Source organism: Aotus nancymaae, unplaced genomic scaffold (genome assembly GCF_030222135.1).
Source record: "Aotus nancymaae isolate 86718 unplaced genomic scaffold, 86718_ANA_hifiasm-v0.15.2.pri h1tg000049l, whole genome shotgun sequence".
NCBI classification, from domain to species: domain Eukaryota; kingdom Metazoa; phylum Chordata; class Mammalia; order Primates; family Aotidae; genus Aotus; species Aotus nancymaae.
The window spans coordinates 23,576,030-23,597,727 of record NW_026988463.1 but is presented as its reverse complement, the minus strand read 5'-3'; the positions used below and the strand labels follow the sequence as shown (position 1 = coordinate 23,597,727).

The 21,698-nt window shown below is 41.8% G+C and overlaps 1 long non-coding RNA gene across 1 annotated transcript; it reads left to right on the top strand.

Annotated features, from left to right (window-relative positions):
- Positions 1–384: 384 nt before the first annotated feature.
- LOC135269107 (uncharacterized) lies at positions 385–14,515 on the top strand. The gene is made up of 4 exons (XR_010337429.1): positions 385–1,032; positions 2,828–3,019; positions 10,086–10,333; positions 14,163–14,515. It is a non-coding gene; the product is annotated as an uncharacterized LOC135269107 (long non-coding RNA).
- Positions 14,516–21,698: the final 7,183 nt, after the last annotated feature.

Genomic DNA, 21,698 nt, shown 5'->3' with positions numbered 1-21,698 from the left:
CTCTGTCTCAAAAAAGAAAGAGAGAAAGAGAGAAAGGAGAGAGACAGAGACAGAGAGAAAGAAAGGAAAGAAAGAAAGAGAGAGGGAGGGAGGGAGGGAAAGGAAAGGAAGAAAGAAAGAAAAAAAGGAAAGAAAAAGAGGGAGAGAGGAAGGGAGGGAAAGGAAGAAAGAAAGAAAAAGAAAGAGGGAGGGAGGGAAAGGAAAGGAAGAAAGAGAGAGAGAGAGAGGGAGGGAGGGAGGGAAAGAAGGGAAGGAAGGAAGGGAATGCAAGCCGTACAGATAAGTAAGGCCACCAGAAAGGTCACAAGAGCAAGGGATAAATAACAATGAACATGTAATTTTACTCATCCTATGAACACCTGAATTCTATCCACTGATCCCTTGAGGGTCCATGGGCCCCAAGAAGAGGTTCCATCTAAACCCCTGCTCTAGATGCAGGCAGTGCAAAACCACTCTAAGTCATTTGTTCCAAGACCATGTATTAAAATAAGCCTATTTGTTGAGTGACATGAGGGTAAAGTTAGTGTCTTATTTATCTTTGTGTCACTGGTACCCAACTAGCACATAGCATATGGTAGGGGCACAATGAACATAGCAGGGATATACATGCAGTGTTCAAATGCTGTCAGGGTGTAAACAGGGTACCAGAACATGGGCTTTATGTAGGATTAGGGTTAGAAGCATTAGCGGCTGAAAAATGCCAGGAAAATGATAAAATCTGCATGGTGAAAAGGGCGTCAGAGATCTAAAGTCTAGATGAATGCAGAAAACAGAGCCCTCAGGAATAATCTTCTGCTCACCACTCCTTGAGAAATGTGACGTAAATGCAAAATCCTGCACCACATCTAGGACTGAAGAAGTAGATCTTTCACCTTAAAATTCCCCACTGGTATTCACTGGGAGGGAGAACTCTCTCTGATTTGATGCTCAGCAAGAGTGGCTCTCATCTCCAGTATTGCTTGTGGGAGGTCAAGTCTTCCTCCCCAGGAGGCTCCACTTGGATAGACTTGAAAGAGTTCTGTTTGTTCCCAAGTAAGTTCTCTCCATGCACCTGAAGCCTCTGTGCCATAGCCTTCATGCAAATTATGCATATAAGCAAAGAGGCTTCCCACAAAGGATGTTGTTTCCCTTTCACAGGCAGAAAGCACATTCTTTCCACACTCTGGTGGCCCCGGGCCCAGAAGGCACACTTCTTCACAACGCCCTCCAACCGTGTGGGGAGCACTGAAGTGGTAATTACCTTAGAAAGTGGTTTTTCCAGGTATTCAGCTGCAAAAAAATAACACACCACCTCTCTTCCTATGCGTCTCATGGAATTATGTAAATAGACCCAAAGCAAACCAGTTTAAATGATTACAAAATGGATTTCTAAGTGATATCTGTTACCAGGCAAGAATACTAAAAAACATCCTGCTCTTTCTCAGCCACCAAGATGAAAGGAGAGAATATTTAAAGGATTCTTCTCTAATGGATAATGCCTTCTGGGTTAAGAACTTATCTGGCTTTGTCAACTTGATAGAGACAATGGTCTCACCCAAGTATACAGGGCTGATGTCTTCCTAGAGCTCTGACCACACTTCTCAACAACTAGATAAGGAAGAAACTAGGTATCAAGAATGTAAAAGTGACTCAACAAATGGAAGAAAGGTTTTCAAACTTTAGCAAATATAAACTCACCTAGAAGGCTGTTCAAATGCAGATTTCTGCACCCAGCTCTAGTGATTCTGCTTCCACGGGCCTGGATTAGGGTCCAGAAATGTTCAAGTTCTCAGCTGATACTGATACTGGTGGTCCACAGACCACTCTTACTGTGTTGCTTTTGAGGATTGCCCCTCCCTGACATGTACTAGGACTGTCAAACTAGGACCCCTGCCTACTCAACTACAAGGGTGGGCACTGAGCCAGGCTGCTCGATCAGCAAACCCTATCCCACAAACAGAGCCCACGTAGATGTTGGCAAAGAGACACTCTTTCCTTCTTTCCAACGTCCCTGGTACTAAGGAACATGTAATTCTGAAGCTACAAGTGTCTTTCTTTGTAGCCCATTGAAAGGAGTCTAGGCTGGGCATGGTGGCTCACACCTGTTATCCCAGCACTTTGGGAGTATAACCAGGTCTCGTGATGGAACGGGGCTCAGCTCCCCACTGATTTGATGTGCCCGAGGTTCTTGGGCTCCCTGGCCCCAGGAATGGGGGAGAGGCCCCTGGCGTCGCGGTGAGCTTACCAGTCAAGTACGTGTCGGACCCAAAGAGTTTTGCAGAGAGTGATTTATTAGGCAGAGAGAGAAAGAGACAGAAGTAGAGAGAGCTCCTGAGTAGAGAGAAGTGGCGAGATGAAACTCCATCTCAAAAAGAAAAGAACGGAGACTATCACAGAACCAATACAGAGAAAGGGAAGGAATGACAAAGATCTGACAATTTTGTCCAAACCAACCCCTGGATCCAGTCACACCTAAACACTAGTAGACCCAAAGAACTTTGCTGGTGAGTCAAGAAATTCACCACCCCTGCCCCCAACCTTTTTAAAATCTGAAACATTTTGAGTTGGTGTTTCTGCTTAGAACAGACAGGTTCCTCACTGATATGCATTCCTCTCAGAATCTATAGAAACATCATTAACTTGAGATTTCTGCCAAGGACATTAGCACTTGGCGAAAAGATGCATACGTATCCTGACTCAAGTGCCTGCAATTCTATTAGTGACGTGGTTCTCCAAGTCCAGCTTTGTTCCTCTCAGCTCATATCCCACGTAAGTTTGTCAGGCCCATGATCTTTAGCCTTTGAGTTTCAGAATGACTCTCCTAAAAGGAACACTCCTATTTATCTAGTTTGCAATCCCATATTCACTCTGGGTCAGACCTGCTACATAACTCCTTAATTCTTCAGCTGGTGAGGAGTGAGATTCCAGGATGCCACAACCCTGTGCTCTGAAGACAACTTCATCTATTCAGATGGATCTGATTCACCTGACCTTAGAAGGAATACACTGAATTATTTTTCATGCCAGAGCATCCTCCCAGGTAAAATGCTTCTAATGTTACCTATACCTGCCAACCCTAGAACCAACTTCCAATATCAAAATACAAAGGCCATCATGTTTCTGAAACCCCAGGTCAGTGTTTTCTGGAAAGTTCCATGTGCTGCCTATTATTACTTACAGGGGATATGTTGCTAACCCTGTGGTTGTTCTCCAAACTGTAGCCCCTTAGTCTCAGACCCTCTCTCTTGGATTCCCTTAGTGTAATTTCTCGGTATCTTTCTCCTAAAATACTATAACATCATCATCAGTGTTGCTGCCCCTTCTCAAACTCCTTCCACCCTGTTCTTGCCTCTCTGCCCCAGTCAGCTGCTGCTTCTTTTTTTTTTTTTTAAATTTAAAGAAAGAGTCTTGCTCTGTCACACAAGCTGGAGTACAGTGGCGCAATCACAGCTCACTGCAACCTCTAACTCCTTGGCTCAAGCAATCCTCTCATGTCAGCTTCCCAAGGAGCTGAGACTATAGGTGTACATCACAATGCCAAGCCCATTGTTTAATTTTCTTCTTTTGTAGAGATAGGGTCTTGCTATGTTTCCCAGTGTGTACTCTCTGAAGCCAAACTCCCAGGATTCAGTACCAGCTGTACTCATTTATTACTGAATCTCTTGGGTTTCAGTTTCTTCATCTGTAGAATAGAGATAATGATAATTATAGTGAATATTTTATACAGATTTGTGTGTTTTTGAAATGACAATCTTAGTAAAACATTCAACACAGTTCTAGGAACATAGGAAGCATTCCATACATGTTAGCCACTACCATTGGTATAGGAATAGCAGAAAAGTCTCATTTTCCTAATCAATTAGCCAAAAAGCAATGTCCAATTACCTATTTTATTTTATTAATTATTTTTTTTAAGAGACAGGATCTCACTCTGTCACCCAAGCTAGAGTACAGTGACATAATCACAGCTCACTGTAGCCTCAAACTCCTGGGCTCAAGCAATTCTTCTGCTCCAGTCTCCCAAGTAGCTGGGACTACAGGCGCACACCACTATGCCTGGCTAATGTTTTAAGTTTTTTAATTTTTTATAGAGATGGGGTCTCACTATGTTGTCCAGGCTGATCTGGAACTCCTGGCTTTAAGTGATTTTCCTGTCTTGGCCTTCGAAAGTGTGCCACTGTGCCTCCCTAGCCTGTTCAATTATCATACTTCACAAATTGTTGTCATATTTAATTTAACATCAGAGTGTTGAAATTTTATCTTGTTCATTCTTTCAACTCAGGTATGTAACCTCAGACCTGATACAATGCAGGTACTCCATAAATGTGTTAAATGAATGAATCAATACCAATAACTACCATTTCATGAGAACTTTTTCTGTACAAAGTACTTTACATGTTTTATGTAATCATCCCAAAACATCTGCAAAGTCAGTGTCACTTTCCCATTTGAATGGTGAGGAAAATTGAGGATCAGAGAGGTTGAGTAACTTGCCCAAATGCAAACAGCTAGCAAATGGAGAAACTTTTCCCACAGCCTCAGATTTTTCCAACCTCTTTTTGACTCATGAACCTCTCTCATAAAAAAAATATATTATTGGGAGGCCGAGGTGGGTGGATCACGAGGTCAAGAGATCGAGACCATCCTGGTCAACATGGTGAAACCCCGTCTCTACTAAAAAATGCAAAAAAAATTAGCTGGGCATGGTGGTGCGTGCCTGTAATCCCAGCTACTCAGGAGGCTGAGGCAGGAGAATTGCCTGAACCCAGGAGGCGGAGGTTGCGGTGAGCCGAGATCGCGCCATTGCACTCCAGCCTGGGTAACAAGAGCGAAACTCTGTCTCAAAAAAAAAAAAAAAAAAAATATTATTGTAGGGCCCAGAGTGGTGGCTCATGCCTATAATCCCAGCACTTTGGGAGGCCAAGGCAGGCGGATCATTTGAGGTCAGGAGTTTGAGATCAGCCTGGCCAATGTGGTGAAATCCCACCTCTACTAAAAATACAAAAAAATTAGCCAGGCATGGTGGCACATGCCTGTAGTCCCAGCTACTCAGGAGGCTGAGGCAGGAGAACTGCTTGAACCCAGGAGATGGAGGTTGCAGTGAGCCGAGATCACGTCATGGCATTCCAGCCTGGGCAACAGAGTGAGACTCTGTGTCAAAAAATAGATAAATAAACAAACAAACAAACGAGTGTAGACCTTTAGGAATTTCTGAATCATTTCAGCATTAACAAAGAAGCAACTTTTAATAAAAGGTTCTATTATAGCACTGTATTATTAAATAGTATGCTGTAAAGACCATGTTACAATCTTTATAACATTAAGACAAATTTTTGACTTGTTCCCTTTTAACATGTGATGTAAAGCTGGTGGATTTAGTTTAAATTATTTATGAAAGAAAAATGTCTGAGTTTATTTCAAGAAGGAATTTTACTATGTTGCAAGATATTTAAAAAAGACAAAACTCCTTTTATGAACCGATGTTTGGAGTTCTAAATTTTGTGCTGACTTTTTTTAACACATAATTGTTCTAAATGATAAGATGCAAGAAAAGGTTCTGGCTGATATTTGCAAGCACTTTTCTACAAATAACACATTGCAGGTGTGGATAGTCATTATTCTTAATAAATGAAAAGCCAAATTGGATATAATTGTCACTATATTTTCTATTTTTAACATTAGCGTTGAAAGATATTTCAGCATACCTTATAAGACTTTTTATCAAATGAATGCAACTTTCAAATCTAGTGAAGGTCAGTCTGAAGCAAATTTGCAAGTTGATTATCACATTTTTGTTCCTCATTAACTTGCTGCATTTCAATAGCACTGTTCTGTATACTTCCTGTTGTCAATTCTAGGTCTCACAGGTGTACATTAAGTAATCTATGACTGTCATGGAAACAGCCAAACTCTCTCAAAGTGACCCCGGAAGTTCCCTCTGGATTGCTTTGGACAAAGAGATAACTAAGACCAGACTCCTCCTTACTCTAGGTGAAAAGGAAGGGCCATGCCACAGGACCAACGGCGTCTTCCCAACCTTGGCGGAAAGGACTATGACTTGGGAGTCCTCAGGGTCTCCAAGTGCGGAGGGCTGGCATTGCCAGATGAACTCCTGTCAACAGCTAGAGCTCCTTGTGGTCTCTTTATTCCCCCACTCACATGTCTGCCTAAGAAAGAGCAAGCAATAAGGGAATGGGTCCCTCCACAAGAATGTAAACTCACAAGGCGTGTCTAGAACTTTCTGGCTCCATACCCTCTGCACAGGTTTTTTAAACTGGAAATAAAGTGGGCTTATTTTGCAATAGAATTTAAAGGTCTTTAGTTAAATTTAGTCCCCAGTGATCTTCTGCAAAAGTCTAAAGTGGCGGGAAGAAGAAGGAAAAGAAAACAAGACTTGGAGTTGTTCATGTATCTAAGACTTAGGTTTGGGCCAGTGCAATAAGACATGAAACATGTTTGCAGACATAAATATTAGAAAGGAAGAGACAAAATTGTGATTATTTGTATATTATTTATTTGCATACATTATAATTTATTTTTAAATGAACCAAAATGATAGATGCAAGGTAAATAAATAAAAATAAATCATATTGCCACTCACCACTTAAAAAGTATATATAAAGAAAAGAGATATTCTATTCCCAAATAATTGAACCAGGACAAAAAATAAATTAATAAATTCTACCCCCCAAAAAAACCCTACTTACAAAACTATATTTCTAGTTATGTGTGTAAATAAGCCTTATTAAATGTAGCTACAAATTATACCCCTGGATAAGAAGGCTAAAATTATTTTACAATATAAATTTATAACAAAGTAATGTGTAGAGACAATTTAATTATTATTCTTACAGCTCTCACAACAAAGGATACTCTCATTATCCTTGGTTTTCAGGGGAGAAGATGGATGCTAACAGATATTAAGTAAGTTGCCTAAAACAAAAGGTTAGCAGTAAGGGCTGGATTAAGTCAGACACCAAAGCTTGTATATTTAAGAACTCTGCTATATTGCCTTCCAAATCCATGTCACATTCCCATCAGATGTCTTTCTTGGTGCAGAATTTCATAAAAACTTTTAATCTTGGACAACTTTAAAAAAAGAAATGTAATAGGAGATTGACAATTACTTCTGCCAGATGACTGAAATCTATTAGAGGGCCGAAATAATTAAAATAGCGTAGTACTAAAGCATGAATGGAAGAAAGGCCCAATGATTGCCAAGATCTAGCTGAGAGTCAGGGTGGAGATGGCCAAACTGCACCATGGCGGGGGGGCGGGGTGGTGCTTCCAGATTGGCAGAACAAAACCCATAGGAGGAACTCATTATGCAGATGGCCTGGCAGGGGAACCAAATTATAGTAAGGCGAAAGACCATGGGCAGAAAAAGGTAGGTGGGAGAATTCAGCTCCTTGCCTCTGATAATACTGAATGAAAATCTCATTTTGTCTGAAATGGCTTGGTCACAGGAATGGTTGAAGTAGCAGGAGCTAAAGCCAGAGGGAGCCAGTGAGTGGGTTGGGTTGAAAGGGAAGATGAATGTTCTGAGAGCCAAAAAAGAGTGGGAGAATGGGAAGATGCTTGCTTGGAATGCAATACAAGCCAAAAAGGGGCCTTCTGTGGAAAAACTTTCTTTTATCTCTGGTTGTCTATGTCTCTAAAGGGAAGCAGCTTCATTTCCAGTCACTACAGTAGACTGAGATCCACCACAGCCTATCACAGCGTGGAAAGGAGGGATCATGTTTCAACTTTGGACTTTCTCTTCAAATAAGGTTAATACGACAGTCTTGGAAAGATGCATATGGTAAAAGGAAAGTGTTTATGTTAATTTTGTTTTTTTTGAGACAGAGTTTTGCTCTTGTTGCCCAGGCTGGAGTACAATGGCTCAATCTTGGCTCACCACAATCTCCGCCTCCTGGGTTCAAGTGATTCTCCTGCCTCAGCCTCCCGAGTAGCTGGGATTACAGGCATGCACCACCACACCGGGCTAATTTTGTATTTTTTAGTAGAGACAGGGTTTCTCCATGTTGGTCAGGCTGGTCTCGAACTCCCGATCTCAGGTGATCTGCCCACCTCGGCCTTCCAAAGTGCTGGGATTACAGGCATGAGCCACCACGCCTGGCCTTACGTTAAATTTTAGACTTGTTTTTTGTGCTGGATATTTTTCCATTCTCCTGTAGATCCTCTCTCCCCTTCTCCACCTGGTCAGGACTGCTAAAGGCTAAGCTGTGTAGATGTTATTACCAGACCCTGAGACCAAGGCTGGGGATAGGGTAGGGAGAGTGAGGCATTGAGGGTGCAACATTTAAGGAGGCTCTGGCTCTCAGGGCTGTGCAAGTGCTCCGTGCCCAGTCCTGACAGTGAGGTCCTCCTTAAATGTTACTCCCTGGAGGTCTCACTCACCACATTCTTATTGGTTCTACGGGGGAGGTGGGGGGCCTTCCTTCTGGTAGAAAGTCAGAGACAGGGTCAGCTGTGACGTCAAGTTGATATAGGGCAGGCAAGCCCCAAAACTAGTGCTTAGTCTGGGAAGATTCCTGGCTTCACTCAGGAAAGAGGTCAAGAGCCAGCCAGTGGTTAGAAGAAGACAGTTGTATTAAAGCAGCAGTGTCACAGCTCAGTTGACTGCTCCTGAAGAGCAGGGCTCCCCCATCTTAAACAGTGTGTGGAGAATAGCAGCTCAGGGGCAGGTCTGCAGCCATATTAATATCCACTTTTAATTACATGCAAATTAAGAGATTGGTTATTTCAAAATTTCTAGAAAAAGGATGACATGGAAAGGGGCAATAACTTCCAGGTACTGTCTCAGCAATGATAAACTCTCATGGCAGTGGTGGGCATGTCTCATGGAGAGGTGCTGTTGCTGCCGCTTCCCTGTTTCAGCCAGTCTTCAGTCTGGTCCAGAATTGAGTTCCACCTCCTACTTTAAGGTTATTTGTTTGCCTGGTTGGCTGCAGCCCCCTACAGATCAGTGCTGCACCCAAGGCCCTTGCCATACAAAGCTCTGTTACTTTAACTTGTCCCTTAGAGCCTGGCGGTGGTAACTGTTGTCTACTACTAATCCAGATAATTCCACTGTCTTCTGTGGATCTTCTACAACCACACATCTGTAAATAATCCATCTGTAAATAAACTTTCTCTGAACAATCTTATTCTGAGTATGTCATCTTCTTTCCATCGAGACCCTGATGAGTATATGTCCCTCACCGAGGCACTGCCATTTGTAGAGTACTATGAATTAAAATTTTATGAAGCCCATAATTATCTTTTGACTAACCCAACTATACTGCATCGTACCTTTTTACATTAAAAGCATTAATTATGTAAATGGGCACATTTCTTTTTAACTGCCTCATTTTTTGGGCATGGCTGTTTTGGCCTCAAAAAAAATAAACGTTGTCTTGACCTTTCCTGATGCCTGTTGAGACCATGATGTTGACATAGCAGCAGTGATGGATAATGATTTAGAGAAACGGCTTCAGAATTAGACAGACTTGGATGCAAATCCCAGCTCATCTTCTTCCTTGCTGTGTGACTTTGGACAAGTCACTTGCTCCAGCAGTTGTAGGATGTAGAGGCCGCAGCTGTTGGCTCTTTTTTTCTTTTTCTTTTTTTTTTTTTTTTTTGGTCTTTCCAAAATTGGGCTTTCCCTCTGAAAATATTTCCCATGCCAGTATCCAAGTTCAACTCCTATATTGTGATGTGACCCCAATTGAGACGGCACTCCATTACTGTCAAGGTGCACCAAGTCTTGTCTCTTTACACTGAAGCTCTCAGCTCCTGGGGAAAATTACACACATCTTCAGCTTCCATAATCGTTAGCTCACACCATTCCTTGCCAACTGACAGAAAATTGTATGCACCTGAAGGGAGCAGAGTTGGAGACTGACTCCACAGGGGCAAGATGTCTAAAACAACAAAACGTGAGTTATTTTTGCAATGTTTCTTTTTCAGGCCCACCCACTCCCTGTAATATCTGGCTGAGGTGTGAATGGCTGACTCCAGCAGGTATCAGTAACAGATGGAACCAGCTAATTATGTCTCTTACATGCAAGTAGAGATAAAGCTGTTAATTGCTAATTGTACAGTTCTCCTATTTCCTACCTCAGGGCACTGGGGCTGAGACCACTTCCCAACTCAAACATGGCCTGTGCTCCTGGCTAAAGAAAAGCATGGAAAGTAGTTGGAGACCTGCATCCCCAAGATTATCAGCCCTTCTCCAGGGCAGAGTCTAGCAGTGAGAAGATGTTCTTGGCAGGCTCCATATAGCTGTGCCCTGAGCCCAGGGGGACTCAGCCAAGGAAGATTCATTAATGAAAGCTCAACATGGAGGTAGCAAAGGGCTGAGCCCCCACCAGCAAGTGACATCTGGTAATTGTTTCCACTGCGCTCCAGGGTCCACTTAGTTCCCCAGAATCCATATAATACTGACGTCTCTAGGCACCAGCTTGTATGCGGCTCCTCACTGGACACTGAAAAGTGCTGTCATCTGGAATCTTCCTCCAGCTTCCAAGCCTTAAGACCATGTCTCGTGATGGTCACAGGGTTTTAAGCTAATCAGCCTCTCTTTTAGGGACACATCCCTGCCCCATTCCCAGTAGATGTGAGTTGAAGAGGTGGCCCAATCATATACTGCAATGTGACAGAATATTCCATTTCCATAGCCACAGTGATTGGTTTAGGGAAGGTCACGTGACACTAATTTGGCCAATCAGAGGCACTCCCGAGACTTGAGCTAAAATTCTTTCCAGGCTGGAGTCTGATGCTTGCAGCCCACATCACCTAAGCTCAAGTGACCCTCCTGCCTCAGTTTCCCAAATAGCTGGGACTACAGATGTGTGCCACCACAATGGCTAATTTCTTACTTTTTTGTAAAGGCAGGATGTCACTATGTTGCCCAGGTTGGTCTAGAATTCCTAGTCTCAAGTGATTTTCCCACACTGACCTCCCAAAACCTGGGATTATAGGCATGAGCCACCATGCTCGATCTGAAATTCTTGGAAAGGAAGCATTTTTTTTTCTTTTTTGAGACGGAATGTCACTCTGTTGCCCAGGCTGAAGTGCAGGGGCACACTCTAGGCTCACTGCAACCTCCGCCTTTTGGGTTCAAGCAATTCTCATGCCTCGGCCTCCTGAGTAGCAGAGATAGCAGGTACATGCCACCATGCCCAGCTATTTTTTGTATTTTAAGTAGAGACAGGGTTTTTCCATGTTGGCCAGGCTGGTCTTGAACTCCTGGCCTCAAGCAATCCTCCCTCCTTAGCTTCCCAAAGTGCTGGGATTTCACTCATGAGCCACCATGATCAGTCTGAAATTCTTGGGAAAGACACATTCTTGGGAATTGCTGCACTAGGGATATTGTAAGTTACAAATGGCCCCTGCCTTTCTTTTTTCACAGATATAGCAGATGCCATTGGTGCCCCATGCCATATCCTCTTGGCCCACCTGAGCTTACATACAGCTGTGACAGGCAGTTTCCACCCTCAAGTATTTGCATCTCTCCTCTCTGCCTGAAGGCTTTAGCTAGTACCCAGGACCCTTCTCTGCCGCCTTCAAGTGGGGCAGAGCTGATGCTCTCAGGTAATCTTCAGCCAATGGGAAATAGAAAACCATAAATAAATTCCCTAGCATCCTTGCCCTTGGCTGAGACAACCCTGAGTATGTAGTCTCTAACAAGATCCCAGTGTGACCTGCCCATGGGGCCACCTGCTCCTCAGTGCACTTTTTACTGATGTTTCTCCCATCTGTCTTATCCTCTCCATCTCCTCACTTGTGCTTCCTGAGATCACCTCCTGTGTTAGTTTTGTCCTTCTGTTGAGATTAGAAATGTGGGAATTTAACTGGAGAAATACCTGTGACGACAAAAGGAGAGAGATCTGTAGAAGGCAGGGAAAGGCTCAGGCTCCAATACAGGACTCACACTGCAGCAGAGAGAGGGAAGGAGGGATAACTGGGCAGGAAGAGACATAGACTGCAGCCTAATTCCAAGACAAGTTTGGCCAGGCCAGTGAAGGGTTCTTCTCAAAGACACCTGTCAGAGGAGAACCACACCTTTAGGAATGGGCCTCCCTTCGTGGCCTCGCTTGCTGTCATTAGCTGGGTACAGCCTGAGGAAAGTATGGCTTTGATGTAAACATGGTGTCCCAGAAGAGTAAGAGCAGGGCTATATCAGTCAATCATGCCTTCTGCCACAAAACACCTGAGTGGTTCGTTTCATGACCACTGCATCTCCCAAATAAACTACTGTACCTCAGGGTCTGCTTTTAGTGGTGATGGTGGTAGTAGGGGAACCCAAACTCAGATGATGAAAGTCCCTGAAAATGAACCATATGTAAAAGAAGGCAAAGCCAAAGGCCATCGTTTGAGTACTTGGATCCAACCATTCCTGATGTCAGTAACCCACTGAATGAAACAGCTAAATAAACCAATACAATTTTCTCTTGTTGATTTCTTTCATCTGTTTGTTTTTCTCTTTATTGTTGATACATAATGTAGTTACAGTTGGATATCTGTCAATGAGAACTAAAAGAGTCTATACTAACACAGACATTGTAGCTATCCATTTTTACTAGTGTTGGCCTGAAATTCATTTTGCTTGTTTTGGAATTGTTAAGCCAACTATAGTGAAAATTGACCTACTTTAGCGTTTGTTATGACCATCCTTGACCTTCTTCCTTCTCCCTGCCCAGAACAGCCAGTACATCATCCAGCTGGAACTCTTTAAGTATGGTAGAACACATGTTTATCCAATCATGGCTGTATCCCTAACTCTAGATCACTCTGTTTCTCGTGTTCCTCATAGCCATATGGTATTTGTTTACATTAGCTAAAGAAAAAAATATGCGCCTCCATTTTCCATTTCTGGTCCTCTTGAAGTATGAACCCATTTACTGAGAGCGGCCTTATTATTATTATGAGTTCTCTGTTAAATGGGGTTGTTTCTTTTTTTGTAATATTAACCCAGTGAGACAGCTCATGCTGACATGAGCACAAAGGTCTTCTCTGAGTCATATCAGGCAGCCACGGAAAGGAATCAAGATGCCTGGAGACCAACATGACAGAGGACAGCAAGTCGGGGAGATGCAGCCCAGCCTCAGTGACTGGTTCTAGAAAAACAGATAAATGGGCTGGATGCGGTGGCTCACACTTATAATCCTAGCACTTTGAGAGGCCAAGGGGGGCGGATCACCTGAGGTCAGGAGTTCAAGACCATCCTGGCCAACATGGCGAAACCCTGTCTCTACTAAAAATACAAAAATTAGCTGGGCATGGTGGTGCATGCCTGTAGTCCCAGCTACTTAGGAGGCTGGGGCAGGAGAATCGCTTGACTCCAGGAGGCGGAGGTTGCAACGAGCCAATATCGCACCACTGCACTCCAGCCTGGGCAACAGAGTGAGACTCCACCTCAAAAGAAAGAAAAAAAAGAAACACAGAAAAATTGACAGATTTACTTAAAGACCAACAGACATAATCACCCCAGAATCAGCGTAATACTGAGGTCTCTAGGCACCATCTTGTATGCGGCTCCTGACTGGACATTCAAAAGTGCTGTCATCTGGAATCTTCCTCCATCTTCCAAGCCTTAAGATCATGTCTCATGATGGTCACAGGATTTTAAGCTAATCAGAATCTCTTTTAGGAAAACATCCCTGCCCCATTCCCAGTAGATGTGAGTTTCAGAAATACCAACTCTGAAAGAGGAGAGTTTCTTTAGCAAGAATTTTATACAGTGGCTAACAAAGGACACAACACAAGTGCCCCTTCTTTCTTCTTTTGTGTGTAACTTCCACACAGAATCTGTCTCACTGGGTTAATGTTACAAAAAAAAAAAAAAAAAAAAAAAAAAAAACCCATTTAATAGAGAACTCATAATAATAATAAGGCTGCTCTCAGTAAATGAGTTCATACTTCAAGAGGACCAGAAATGGAAAATGGAGGTGCATATTTTTTTCTTTAGCTAATGTAAACAAATACCATATGGCTATGAGGAATCAGAGTACATTCCTCCTAGTGCCCAGGCAGAATGTGAAGGCAGAAACTACACACACTCTGTACACAATGTAATTCCACCTTGAGACATGTGCTTTCAAATTTATGTCTGTCTTGGGAAAGTAAAGATCACTTTTTTTGAGCCATAGTGATTAATTTTTGTGTCCAAATAAGTATTTGTTTGTCTGTTTGTGCAGAACTCTCTGCCTTCAGGCTCCGTGGTGGGTGGTGAAGAACCGAAATACACAAGCCATGGGGCTTCCCCTTGTCCATGAAAGTACAGAAGATGCTGGCTCGGGAGAACTCAGGTGAGAAAGCTGCTGCAGGAGCCAGAAACCCCGGCAAAGATCTTTTCTTTGCAAGTAAGAAAGCTGGCTGGGAAAGAGGACCAACTGTTCCTTCTAAATTCCCAGGGAGTGGAGGATATGTGAGGCCCTGTGATTCATTGGCCAGGAGTATCTGCTCCAGCTGCCAGGCCAGAGTGATCAATCCAAAAGTGCTACTGAAAATGAGGCCAGACCCAAAATAATGAAGCCTGATTGCCTCAGAATTATTATCGGATTAATTAGCAGCTTTTCCAGTAGCCCATGTGTTCAGGGTCAGTAACAATTTATGGTGAGTCACATTTAAGTAATTTCACTCAAGTCAACCAGTATTTGCTGCACCTACTAAGCACAGAGTTTTAGGCAAACACAATGCAAGAACAGGGTCTCTTGCTCTGCCATACAAAAGTCATTTACCAATAGGAAAAAAAATCACTTTGTCTTTCTGGCCTCAGTTTCCCCATATGTAAAAAAAATGGGGGTGGAATTGACTCAATAGTCTGTCAGTTTTCTCCAATCTCAGTGAGGTGGGAGATGGGGCTCTACTTCAGAGACAGGGCTTGGACCACAGATCCGATTGAAGACAAGCTTAAAAGCAGCTTTAAATCAGACACACCTACCAGTGTGCCATGTCAGTTTACTGCTGCCATGGCAACACCTAGGCGTTACTGCCCCTTTCCACAGCAATGACCCAATGACCCAAAAGTTAGTGCCCTTTCCCTAGAAATTTCTGCATAAACTGCCCCTTAATCTGCATGCAATTAAAAGTGGGTATAAATATGACTGCAAAATTGCCCTGAGCTGCTACTCTCTGCCTATGAGGTAGCCCTGCTCTGCAGGAGCAGTCATAGAGCTATAACACTCCCTTTTAAATACAGCTGTTTTCTTCTACCTCTGGCTTGCCCTTGAATTCTTCCCTGGGCAAAGCCAAGAACCCTCACAGGCTCCACGTTGGGGCTTGCCTATCCTGCATCACCAAGACATAGTCTGTATTATTTTTGAGAGCTCAAAATGTAAAATTATATAAGAAAAATACACACAAAAGGAAAATTCATTAATCCCATGAATGTGTTTATCCATAAATATTTACTAATCAGTTCCTACTAGGCTCCAGACACTATACAAAATAATGTAAGATAAGCTTACCTTCAAACACACACAGTCTATTGGGGAAGACCATGAGCAAATGCACAGCTGGAGCATAGGCACAGAGCAGGGAGTTTGTGAATTAGAGGGAGGGTAGCAAAGTTGTGCCAGAGGAAGTAGCATTGTACTGAGAAATAAAAAGAGATGAAAGTCATCTCATCAAAGAGTACAGAATTTAATAAGACATAGAGTCATGATAAAAATATGTTGGGAGAATGAAGGTGTATTCTGTGAGAATCATAACGAATGAGGCAGGAAAGCTGCATTGCAGCTAGGTCATAGGAGAACATTTTTGGTTGGAACTAAATTCTGGAAGCCAAGGGAATCTGTTGAAGGAATATGATATGACATGGTCAGATTTTAATTCCAGTGAAGTCTAGAAGTAGAGAGGAAGATAAATTGTTGAGGGAGGAGGTTAAAGACAAGGAAGTCCATCAGGAGGCTTCTACAATTATCTAGACAAGGAATGGTGGCTATCTCACCTAAGACCACGAAGCTAAAGAGAATAAAGGTGATACAAGCAGTATTTCAAGAGTGGATATTGTATTGCTTGCTGACTGATAAAATATGGGAAATCCATAGTGTTGGGTGTCCATATCAACTGCTAGATTTCATTTCTAGTGTCTTGGAGAAGGGAGTGCCATTTGCTAAATAGAAAATATGCCAGAAAGAAGTGGTTTGGAAGGAGAGCCATGAAATGAGACCTGGCTCTCTCATGCTGTGCCTGAGTCACATAAGCTGATTAATATCCTAAGGCATAGGCCCAGTAAGAAGCTGGAGATGTGCAAATCATCAGCATAGGTGAGAACCTGAACCATGAATGGAATGGATATTGCCAAGAAGACTGGAAATAGTGAGAAGACCAAAGTAGTATTGAACAGAGCCTGGGGATCTAAAGAACAGTCTAGGAAGAACATGGAAGAGGGTTGGACAGAGAAGCAGGAAGTAATCCATACTAACTATATATTTGTAGTTAGTACATGGGAGTATATTCTGGCATAGAGAGGATGGATGGATAGATAAAGAGATGGAGAGAGAAAATTTATAGCTATGTGGATGGAAAAATGGATGGATAGGTGGATGGATGGATGGATGGATGGATGGATAGATAGATGGAATTGATACATGAATGGAAAGATGGATGGATAGGTAGACAGATGAATGAATAGATAGATAAATGGAATTGATACATGAATGGAAAGATGGATGGATAGGTAGACAGATGAATGAATAGATAGATGGAATTGATACATGGATGAAAAGATGGATGGATAGGTTGATGAATGAATAGATAGGTAGATAGACAGAATTGATAGATACATGGATTAAAAGATGGGTGGATACATGGATGGATGGATGGATGGATGGATGGATGGATGGATAGATAGATGACAGAATTGATAGAAAGATGAATGGATAGGTGGATGGATAGAAAAAGATTACAAAAGAGTTTAAGGGGTGAGCAAGCAGGGGGTCAGATACCCGAGAAAGGTCAAAAAGGCAAGGATGGAAAATTGTCCATGGGATTTGGCTCCATGGAGTTCACTGCAGATCTCATCAAGAACGATCCCTGTGGAGCCCGGGAAGTCAGATAGCAGGGCATTCAGCAAGCCCTTATTGTGAGAAGTGTGGCAAGAAATGTAGACTACTTTTTCAAGCAGCAAAAAGGGAAAATAGAGAAAATATAGGATGCTATCTCAGAGGAAGGTGAGGAAAGACTTGGTTTTATTTCAATATAGCAGAAACTTGAGAACAGTTTTAGATTTAGAAGAAAGAGCCAATGGAAGACACATTGAAGATAAAGGAGAGAAGATCATTGACAAGAGGGCCTGGGATCCAAAACCCAGATTGTGGATCCTTGTTATAAAGAGGAGTTCATTGCTTTCTCTGAAACACAAAGGAAGGAAGAGAGTTTAGACATAAATCATCTTAAAGGCATTAGCAGAAGAATGATGTTGGTCTCCCCAAGAGATCTTGGTTTTCTCAGGGAAAGGAGAGATCAGAAAATGGTAGACAGTGTGAGGCATGAGGTAAACTGTTGAAGTGGCCACTAGTGAGAATAGGAGCCAGAATTGCCAAGGGACAAGGGCATGGATTCCTGGGAATCACGGAGGCTCCCACTGGGGTTTAGACCATGAACATAGTAAAGCTACTGCCCTCATGAAAAAATGGAGAACTCCAATGGTTGAGTCAATCAAGGATAAATATGAACAGACCTTTCCACAATTATCTTGGGTTCTACCTCTGCTCTTTCCTCAATTCACCAAGCCCCATAAACTTGCCAGAAGTTAAATTGTGTCTGGAGTTATAATAGTTAAAACATGCTCTCACTTGACCCCAGGATTCTCATTAGCTGGGATACCTTCTCCAAACATCAACAGTAGACAAGAAACTTGGCAAAAACAAATTAAACTTTTAAAACTACCCAAGTAAAATATACTTATTGTAAAAAAAAAAATTGCATCTAGTTTATTGAGAGTTTTTAGCATAAAGAGCTGTTGAATTTTGTCAAAGGCCTTCTCTGCATCTATTGAGATAATCATGTGGTTTTTCTCTTTGTTCTGTTTATGTGGTGGATTACATTTATAGACTTGCATATGTTGAAGCAGCCTTGCATCCTTGGGATGAAGCCTACTTGATCGTGATGGATAAGCTTTTTGATGTGCCGTTGCAATCGGTTTGCCAGTATTTTATTGAAGATTTTTGCATCTATGTTCATCATGGATATTGGCCCGAAGTTTTCTTTTTTTGTTGAGTATCTGCCTGGTTTTGGTATCAGGATGATGTTGGTCTCACAAAATGATATGGGAAGGATTTCGTCTTTTTGGATTGTTTGGAATAGTTTCAGAAGGAGTGGTATCAGCTCCTCTTTGTATGTCTGGTAGAATTCGGCTGTGAACCCATCTGGACCTGGGCTCTTTGTGGTTGGTAGCCTATTAATTGCTGCCTCAACTTCAGCCCTTGTTATTGGTCTATTCAGGGTTTCGACTTCTTCCTGGTTTAGGCTTGGGAGGCTGCAAGTGTCCAGGAATTTATCTATTTCTTCCAGGTTTACTGGTTTATGTGCATAACGTTGTTTGTAGTAATCTCTGATGGTAGTTTGTATTTCTGTGGAATTGGTGGTGATATCTCCTTTATTGTTTTTTATTGCATCTATATGATTCTTCTTTCTTTTCTTTTTTATTAATCTGGCTAGTGGTCTATTTTGTTGATCTTTTCAAAAAAACCAGCTCCTGGATTTACTGATTTTTTTGAAGGTTTTTTTGTGTCTCTATCTCCTTCAGTTCAGCTCTGATTTAGTTATTTCTTGTCTTCTGCTAGCTTTTGAGTTTTTTAGATCTTGCTCCTCTAGCTCTTTCCATTTTGATGATAGGGTGCCAATCTTAGATCTTTCCTTGCTTCTCATGTGGGCATTTATTGCTATAAATTTTCCTCTAGACACCACTTTAAATGTGTCCCAGAGATTCTGCTATGTTGTGTCTTCATTCTTATTGGTTTTGAAGGCCATCTTTTCTGCCTTCATTTCATTGCTTATCCAGTCAACATTCAAGAGCCAGATGTTCAGTTTCCATGAAGTTGTGCAGTTCTGAGTTAGTTTCTGAATCCTGAGTTCTAATTTGATTGCACTGTGGTCTGAGAGACTGTTTGTTATGACTTCCATTCTTTTGCATTTGCTGAGGAGTGATTTACTTCCAATTATGTAGTCAATTTTAGAGTAGGTGCAATGTGGTGCTGAGTCAAACAAAGCTTAAGTAGCTTACCCAGGTTTGCACAACTAGTAAATGGCCAGGATTCAAAGCCAGACTTTCTGGATCCAGACTTGTGCTTTTAATCACTACATTGTAATGCATCTTGAATATATAATCACAATGCATTATGATAAATTCTGTAACACACATATTCCTAAAATACCATGTGTATACAGAGGAGAGAGTGATCATTTCTTCCTGGGAGAAGCGAGGGAGACTTCACCATAAACAACCTAAATGCTGGCTGATAGGATACAATCCTCAACAATACATACTGAACTTCAAAGCAGCATTTTGGAACACAAAGAAGTAAAAGCATTTTTTCTAATGAATGATCATTATGGCCTAATTGTAACCATAAAATCAGAGTAAGTGACATGTAAATAACAGCATGTCCACAAAGACCTTGGGCTTTCAAGCTAGGCCCTACTAAATCAAGATGTCAAGCCAAGCCTTTCTTAAATAAAGGCCTGTGGTCCTGGTATTCAAATTGTATGTTTGTTTCAGTCTTCATCTTGTGTGTGTGTGTTGCTGACCTTTCCATGTGACATTTAGTCTGCCATTGATTTTTAGGTTCCTGAGACACAAGGTGATTGATTTTTGCATTGGCTGATTTTCAAGAACTTACCAGAAATTTTGGTCAGGACTTGGCAAATTGAAAGGGTAAGGAATATTCTGCCCCAACTTCTTATTGAACTAGTTTGTTCTTTACAGTCATAATAATTTCTCAAAACACATATTGGAACAGTTTGCTTAAATACCTCATTTGCCTAAATACCTCCAATAGTGTCATGTAATTCACCGGAAAAAGTTTGAGCTCAATTTTTTAGTTCAGTGTGAAAAGACTTTCCTAACATGAACACCGATTATCTTTCCAGCTACATTTACTATCCTTTTCTCTGACAAATCCTAGTTTTCAGCCACATCACATTCTCATTCCTCTCCCAGTATTATGTGCTATATTCTTACAAGTTCCTGTAACTATACAGTATGTATTCTACTTTTGAGTGTCTTTCTCCTATATATACAGCCAGCTAACACCTATTTCCTATTCATATATCAATACAAAGTTTCAAAGACACCTCTTCAAATAAGTCTTCCATGGGCCCCTTCACTCAGTCTTCAGTAAGTTTCTATTAAATTTTTCTCTATGATTCCTTCCACAGTATCTCTATCTCTATATCTCTATCTGAATATCTACCTCTATCTGTATGTGTGGATATAGGTCTGTGTGTATATATACATATGTATCTTAGTACAGTGTCTGAGATAGCATTAATCAATGTTTGTTAACACTTCTAAGAAAGCAGAAACACGGCAGGAAAAAAAGAAAATATTACTCAAATAAAAAAGGGGCTTGAGAACTGAGCATTTAGGGGGAGATAAAAACATAAACTAAGATTGAATATCACCTAAAGTTTACAAACAGTGAGCTGCCCAGTTGAAAGAGGTTGTGGAAGGCAGAGAGGGGAAGACTCATTTTACCTTAACGCAAGCCTCAGAAGGAAAATTGCTTGGATGTTGGGGAGAAGGTGCAATTCTACTAACAAAGTGAAAGAAATTTGGCTTTGAAACAAGAGATCCAGAGTGAAAAAAAGAGTTAAAATATTTGTAAGGATAAAAGCAAATGTTACATTATGCACTAAACAACCGGCCATGCAGTCTTTGAGTAAATCTCTGGAGTGAGGCTTTTGAAGTTCCCTCTGAAGAGATGGAGTGTGTGCAGCTATGAGTTGATGCACAATTCTCTCCAACAAAACTGAAAACCTTCCCCTATCATTGTTCATATTTGTCCTTGCTGTCTCCCGCAAAGCCTTTTTCTGCTGTGCTTAAAAAAAAAAAAGAACAGATAGAAATAGGAAAGAGAAATCCTATTTAGCCAACTTTCAGAGGTCATCTCCTGATAATTGAGCTTGGAACGAGGCAAGCTGCCTCCTCTTTGCCAAGGTCATGGGTGACTCTTGGCTGGATATCAGGCAAGGGGGCAGGAGTGCAATGCAGGGTAAGTGGCTTTCCTCAATCATGGCTGCTTCCGAACCGTTTTAAAAAGGACTGCTTTCCTTGCGGAATGCTTAATAATCTTCAGAGCCAAAGGGATGACAGCTAAGATTACGAACTCAAAGAAGAATATAAGAAAAACCAGCCTGCCCTAGCCCGCCCTAGCCCTAGCGATTTTGTAGCCATTAATTGCAGAGACACCACCTGGGGAAGGTTGATACTTGATATAACTAGAAGAGAAAAGGAGGCACTAAAACCATTTTTTTGCAGGGCTAAAGATATGTAAATTAGGCAAATCTGGGGTAGAACTGCAAAAGAACCAGCCCAGTGATCCTGTACCTTCCATACAGCCCAGCCCTCATCCCCCATTCACAGATGGGTTAGCATGACAAGAAGGAACATAATATTCTTTCAATGGTTACTATATCTGAGGGACTTTTACATATTTTATTTTGCTTTATTCTCACAATAACCTTGTCAAATGGGCATGATTATCTTCAGTTTCTAGCTGAGAAAA